Source organism: Macaca thibetana, chromosome 7, assembly GCF_024542745.1.
Source record: "Macaca thibetana thibetana isolate TM-01 chromosome 7, ASM2454274v1, whole genome shotgun sequence".
NCBI classification, from domain to species: domain Eukaryota; kingdom Metazoa; phylum Chordata; class Mammalia; order Primates; family Cercopithecidae; genus Macaca; species Macaca thibetana.
In genome coordinates, this window is record NC_065584.1 from 9,497,187 (window position 1) to 9,505,479 (window position 8,293).

Here is an 8,293-nt window from a genome sequence, read left to right on the forward strand (position 1 = left end):
AATGTTGCTCAACTTTTCTTTTTCCTTACTGAATTGTTCTAAATCTACTTATTCTATCAAATATTAAAAAGCAGAGGGTGCAGTCTCCAAATATGATTGTGAATTTGTCCCCTTCTCCTTTTACTTTGTCAGTTTTTTTCATGTATTTTGAAACTTTATTTTGTATATTTACATTTAGTATTGTTATGTGGTCTTAAAATGTTGACCTGTTTATCATAACTAAAGGATGATTATATTAGCTTTATTAAATATCCATCTTTATCTCTGGCATTATACTTTGTCTTGGTGTCTTGTTTGGCTTTCTTACGGTTAGTGTTTTCATGGACTATGTTTTTTTTTTTTATCTATTCCTTTTTAATCTATATCTGTCTTTGTTTTTAAAGTGGATTTCTTGTAGGTAACGTATGGTTGATTGTTGCTTATATACTCCTCTGAAAATTCCCGCCTTTATATGGAACGTATAGTTCACTTACATTTATTTATTGGTACTGCCATTTTAATTTTACTGTTTGCACTACTTTTGACCCATCAATTCTTTATTTCTTTATTCATTTTAAGTTCTGGACTGTGTATTTATTATTTATTTCTAAATTTTAGAAACCTACTGTATTAGCTTTCAGTTATTCCTCATTTATTGCTGAAGGGTTTACAATAGATATCTATATATTATCAAAGTCAACGTACATTAATAATATAACCCTTCTATAAGAATTTTAAAATAGTAGATTTCCATTTCTCTCCTCTTATCTTTTATGCTATTATTTTCATACATTTTACCAGATGTTACAAATCAGAGGACATCATGAGGCAGAGTGTGAGCTTCTACTGCTACATGAGCCTGTTCTTGCAAGACATGTAGGGGAGCAGATGAGGGGAACTGCAGGTAGGTGAGGACTGCTGAGCTCTTTCAGTTTTAAAAATGGATGTAAGTTAGGCATTCTTTTACATGTCCTTTCTTTTATCTACAAAATTCCTGTAAAGTTTTACCAAAGAAGAAAAAATTTTCTCTACTATGTATATAAAACTAGAAATGGGAACTATTGCATACTTGAACATGACTATTTAGGTATATCTGTCTATATCCCTTATTTTGAGGAAAAGAGTATATAATAATAAGCTAAACAGGTATTGAATAACTGAAAAGAAAAGAAACACTAAGGAGACAGAGGGATAGTAATTGCAGGATCAGAGTTCAAGGAAAACAGAATAAGTTGGATTACTAAAAGGTGGGAACTTGGAGGAGAAACTTGCAGAACTGGGACTCAGCCCATTGAGGCAAGGAAGCCTCCAGATTTCTGGAGCCCAGAGAAGCCAGAGACCCATACTCTGGGCAAAGGAGCTGCCTGGCAGGTGCTGGTATCTCCGAGGAGGTGTGATGCACTGGATCTCCAGAAGGACCACGAGGAAGGCAAGTCTGGATATTGGAACCACCTTTAGCTGCCAAGGTTCTGAACTCTTGCTGAGACAACACTGCCAGTGACAATAAAGATAGTTAAAAGGAGTAGTTCTTTGTCTCATTTCTTCCTTCCAGGTTCCCTCTAGCATATATTCTCAGCAAAATCTAGTAGGGAGCAGACTGGCAAAGGAGAAATGCAGTTGGAAGGTCTGAGCTCCAACATCGTACAAAGGAGTATAAAAGAGTAGGTGTAGAGTTGTGAAATGATCACTTAGTATTGGTGACCCTTCCCCAAGCCACACTGGTGGTAGATGACACTGACCCCAAGGAGTCACCTATCTTTGAGGGTCTCAGCAGCAAACATGATCCTTCTAAAGATGCTAAAATACGTAGATATGGTCTGTGCCCCTGCAGATACCTAGCACAGGGCCCTGGAGAATCTCTGCAAAGGAACAACCTACAAGCACTGTAAGGAGACAAGGTTCCTGCATCAACAGGTAGGGGCCAGCAGATATTACGATTTGGATATTGATGAACTATGACCCCATTTTTGTATTCCCAAACTTTTGAAGCATGCCAATTATATGAATAATATTGAATGGAAAGCAAATGTGATGGCAAATAGGAGGACACTGTCTAAATAAATTCAGATACACTTACACAATGAATAACTCTGCAGCTGTTAAAAATAATGCTGTAAAATAATATTTAGTAATATGGGAACATGTTCATATTAGATTTTTTTAAAGTTTATGAATCTGTTAAATTTTCAATATATATTTATTTTTATATTTATATATTACATGTATTATAAGTATATTGTGTGTATGATACATGTATCTATTATATCTACTATATAATAGATATAATATACATGTATGATACATATTATATATAGACATATAATGTATGTTATTATATGCACATATATAATATGTAATGTACATATTATACATAATCCACATATTATAAATATAAATTAAAGATTTCTATATTAATATATACTATATAATATATTTAAATATTGATATCTTATATTAATATTTATAATTAATATGATATATTAATATAAGTAATATATTACTTATATATATATATAAATAATATATAATTAATTTTTGTACAAATATATAAAGATATTTATATAAACTAAATTTATATATTTGTGTTTATATTTTTTACATATTACTTACACAGAAGTTTCTACAGTAATTGTTATAATGTATCCGTATAGGTTCAACCAGATATGATTTTTACTTTTGTGTGTTTATATTTTTTAATATGTCTTAATTTTTTACAAAAAAGCCATTTTTTACTTTTATGAAAATATTTACTTTTTAAATTAAAGAATTATGTGAAATGATTGGAATATCATCTTAAATCCTTCTCAACTATTTAAACTCCTTTCTACCCTGTCTCGAATATAGAAAAATACCTTCCTGTACTATATAATACATGATAGAATACATACTCTTCTGTACTCTATACTTTCAACATCATCAGCCTCAAAATGGGGGGTAAAATGTTGGAAGGTTTCATAGATTCTGAAGCTCTCCTCCATGACCAGCCACTCACAGCCACAAATCCTTGGAATGGCAATGGAAATACATCTCTCTTCTTTGGTGGACAAAGCCTTTTCACACTATTGTATTAGGCTTTTACTGGGCTGCTCCTGATATTAAAGAGATAAAGATATCTCTTAAATATCTTTTTTCTGGCTGCTTCTGGAAAACATCTATTCAACCTTGAAAGTCCAATTCCCACATTCCTACTCTGCCATGACTGTAAATTTCCTGAGGCCTCCCAGAAGCAGAAGCCACTATGCTTTCTGTATAGCCAGCAGAACCACGAGCCAATTGAACCTCTTTTTTTAAAAAATATAAATTACCCAGTCTCAGGCATTTCTTCATAGCAGTGCAAGAACAGATTAACACAAACACTCAGATTAGTGTTTGAGTAACTGGGTGCTATAACTTAGCCAAGTTTATACATAAACTAACAATCGCATACAACAATAGAAAACTAATACAAATACGTTAGATTTCAAGGGTCAAAACATTAAAATAGTGTAAATAAAACCTTTAGTAAGGAACATGGCGTATAGCACACTCAATAAACACCTGCTTTTTATTCTGGCTGTCATTCTGAAAATTCAAATTTTAAAAATTATATATATTCCCCACATGCAAAAGGCAGTATGGTATAATGGTATAATCTCTAGACACAAAATAGGGAGAATTAGAAATGGCCTTGGTTTCAAGTGGGAGTTGAGCAATGAGAACACATGGACACAAAGAGAGGAACAACATACACCAGGGCCTGTTGGGGGCCAGCGAGGTGAGGGAAGGGAACTTAGAGAACAGGTCAATAGGTGCAGCAAACCACCATGGCACACGTATACCTATATAACCAACCTGCACATTCTGCACATGTATCCTGCTTTTTTTAAAAAATAAAATAAAATAAAATAAAATAAAGTAAAATAAATGCCTTGGTTCCAAAATTTACCTGCTTATTTATTTTTGGCAAGTATCTTTGTTTCCCCATCTATAAAATCAGGGTGACAATCCATGCTCTCATCTTAAAGTAGGATATGATTAATTGACTTGAAAATTCTAATTGTACAAATCACCTAAAAAAATGGTCCAGAGAGGCTTAAAATAAAATAAACTATAAGTCAATGAAATCAGAACCAGAAATTTAAAATCCATTTAGAAGGATACGAGAGCATGTTTATTTTTAAGCTGATAAAACGCTTGTGATTGAGCAATGAATTGAGCCCTGAGACTCTAGCAGCAAATAAAGATGTTGAGATACATTTATTTATTATTTCAACAACAGCAGCAGGAACTCATTCTGTAATGGGAAGACATATGCATTTGTTAGGTCACAGGAACGTTTCCTGGAAATATTTCAGTGTCACAACTCATAAAAGGAACAGTGAACAAGTAATGGGTATACTCCAGTATAATGGATACAAGTCAGGTTGGATTGGATTCAAGTCCCAAATCTGCCAGTTTTGAGATATCACTCTGCACTAAGCCAAAATACTTAATGTCTCCAAGCCTTTGTTTCCTCATCCCAAAATTAGGAATTTGCATAGTATGTACTTCATTGAGTAGTTTGTGATGTGTTTAATGGAATTGGAGTTTCTCAAGGGGTTAGCACAGTGTGATACAGAAGTTCAATATATGTCACCTAGTTCATTCAAATTTTTATTATCATTGTTATGCAGACACCTAAAAGTTCTTCATGTGATCTTTGCTCATACTAACCCATGGTAGATGTCGTATTAGTCTGTTCTTGAATTGCTATAAAGAACTACTTGAAACTGTGTAATTTATAAAGAAAAGAGGTTAAATTGGCTGACAGTTCTGCAGGCTGTACAGGAAGCATGGCTGGGGAGGCCTCAGGAAACTTACAATCATGGTGGAAGGTGAAGAGGAAGCAGGCATGTCTTACATGGCCAGCGCAGGAGGAAGAGGGTGAAGGGGGAGGTGTTATATGCTTTTAAATAACCAGATCTCATGAGAACTCATTCAGTGTTATGAGAATATCAAGGATGAAATCCACCCCCATGATCCAGTCATCTCCTACCAGGACCCTCCTGCAACATTAGGGATTACGACTCAACATGAGATTATGGCCGGGGCACAAATCCACACCATATTGGATGTCTTCCCATCTACAGAATGAGTATACAAGATTCATTCCCTCTGCATACGTTTTCTGAGCACCCCATGATGTGCCTAGCACTGTTCCAGGAGGTGACTCTTAAGGTTAGATAGGTCTCTGACCCCAAGGAGCTTGCTGGGGAAACACAATAAAAAGATGAAAAATAAAGAGAAAGACAACAGTGAATAGCTCTATGCAGAGAATTAAAATGGGTGGTGCTGTGGAGAACAACTGATGGCTGCTGCAGGTGGACAGCTTGGGTGACCTCTCTGAGGACATGGCACTTGGGTGGAGATGGAAATGCAATTGGAACCCATTATGACAAGGGCAGAGAAAGGCACTTTGGTGGAAGCATCCACAGGGCTAATGCACTATAGTGGGTGTGAACTTAGAGGACTCAGGAATCAAGGAGAAGGTCAGTGTGGCTGGAGCCTGTTTAGCAACAGGGTGAGGTGATGGTTGCAAAAAGAGAGCAAGAGAGGAATCCCCGAGGGTTGGCTTCTGAAAGACCTGGTAAGCAGGTCAAGGGGTTTGAACTGAATTCAAAGTATGATGGAATTCCCATGGGAGGAGTCTAAGCAGAAGAAGGATGTAAACACTTTGCACTTCCTCAAGAGCCTTCAGGCTGCTGAGCAGAGAGTGTCTTGCAAAAAAGCAAGAGCAAAAGCCCAAAGGCCAGTCTGCAGGTGGTGAAGTTGTCCAGGTGAAAATGGGAGTGGCTAGGACCAGGGCAACAGAAGGAACACAAGTAGATGTGGGGCCACCGGAGCGTGGGTCTCCTGGATGTGGGCAGGACTGCCTGTTGGCCTTTGGGCTGGTGACATCAGGTGGACAGAGACTCAAAGGGACTTCAAAGCTTACACAAACATTGGGAACATGAAACTGTATCCCATTTTTGCTCCTGTTCCCACAAGAACCACTCTCCAATACCTCTGAGCCAGCAGCTCCATTTACCTGGGAGAGAATCACTAGATATCTGCTCTGTCTGGTTGTCTTTCTAGGAAATCAGTAAATGAACTCTTTCTCCCCATACCATGCATTTGTTTACTCTGTACAACCAGGCCACCTAGGTAAAACTCAAACTTCTCTGCATAATTTTTAAGATACTGTACAAAGGAACCTAGAATCCAGCACATGCCATCGAGTTACAATCACATTGGCATTGCACCAACATTCTCTGACTTCTTCCTCATTCTCCCTCCCACCTCCAGTATCCAAGACTCCAGTGATAATAGAGATGTGCTCACTGTATCTGCATATTTTTTGCCTGGAATATAGTGACACTCAGTTAATGTTGGTTATTTTATTCTAGGTGTTGCTGTTTTAGTTATTTTTCTGATTACTGTTACAGTAATTTTTTGATGATCTTGGTACTCTTGCATTTATTGATCCACTTGTCTAGAATGTTCACTTCCACCTCTGCACTGAACACTAAATAAAGATTAGTTGAATAAACTGATCAAGAGAAGTTAGGTTTACTTCTCTAAAGCCTACACAAACATTACCACCACCTCCAGGGAGCCCTCTCTGATTACCTCAAACTTAGGCATTCATGCTCTCACCAGTGCCCCACAATACCTGCTCAAAATGCTATCTCCTTGGGTTGTGGTTGTTTCCCCACTACCTTGGGATATTCCAGCAGGCTGGACTATTATTTATTGCAAAATGTATGATAGACTAAGGTACATATTTGAAGTATGTTAAACTTGGAAAGAAAAAGATAAAGATGAGAGAAAGCCAGTTTGTTCTTTCAGCCAAAGCAGCTATAAAAGCATCCATGCCATACTTGGCAAACGGTATTTGAGCCCTGATGTGAGAATACGTGGGTCCCTCCTAGATGTCTGTTTTTTGTTGCCTTCAAGCAGCATGGTTGCTCATGTATGTATGGAGTTATCCACCCTCTGGGAGAATTGTACCTTTACCTTTACACCCCACCTCTTCTAGTATTTGGTAAATCAGGAATCATTTCCATGCTACGTAAGCAAATAATCATTCAGACAACCCCATCGCCTTCCTCTGAATGCAGGCTAGGACTGTGCACCAGCATCTGGGGCTCAGCACCTATGCTTACATGCCAGGACACAGTGCAGCTGGTGCTCCCACCCACTGAGACACCACCCTACCCCACACGCATATGTGTACAAGCACTTTCTGAACACCAGGGTTAAATGTTGGTTTGGACATGTCTGAAGACCATGTTGCAAATTTTAAAGTTCAAGTGATATTTCTACCAGGAAGGCTGTCCTCCCCGGTGATCAGGGCCCATTCATCTATGTTTCTTGCTTATTTCATTTGCAGGCTTTTCTTCTTGCAACCCATGTGAGGACTTCTCACATGGGAGGAGATAGTGTACCTCCTTCTCTCCTATGAATGACTTTTAAGTTCCTGAAGAGCTAGGACCTTGTGGCATATTGATCTCTCTATCTCTGGGGCCCAACCTCTTATCTGTCTCATGCTAATTGGGTAGTCCACTGGCATTTAGTTAAGCCTTTGTTAAATAAATAAATAACTGAAAAAAGAAAAAAAATCGCGTAGTTATCCCTTAATTATTGAGATTCTGCAATTTTCTAACTGGGCCCTTGTTAACTGAAATATTTTGAAATACTTTAGAGGTATTTCATTATTATCTATAAAAGTCCAAGGTGGCAGGGAGTAATGCTGTCTACCTGGGTAGGTAGTGAAATCACGCTAGAAAGTGCTACCGATGTGATTCAGACCCTGGACCTGCCCCACCTGACCTACTCCCTGAAGATCACCTCGGTCTGAGAAAACAGATGGCTTTCTCCAAGATGATGTTCATATATATGAACCTCACATCTCAAAGAACATGTGTCTGACAGGAAATTGATGTCAAGGCATGCTGCACTTCAGCAACTGTAATAGGGCGAAATTAACCTCTGCTCAAGTAAACCCTTCCCAAATGCAATGATGGAGATTCATAAGCTGAGAGCTTATCTCTGTGGGACTTGCGTTAGCTCTAAAATGGAAGCTCCTGTTCCGAATAAGAGACTGCCATACACCAGTAAGTGTGTTTATCCAAAGGGAGGATTGTTTTATTTATTTATTTTTTCCTTAGGATATCAGTCCTGCTAGTCTACGTTTCCATGGGTTCATAATCTTTCAATTAGATACTTAGTTGAATATAAATTATTTTGCCAGTGATCCTTGCTAAGGAATGTTTAGGGGGAAAAAGAGGGAGAGAGAGAAAGCTTTGCAAACAAG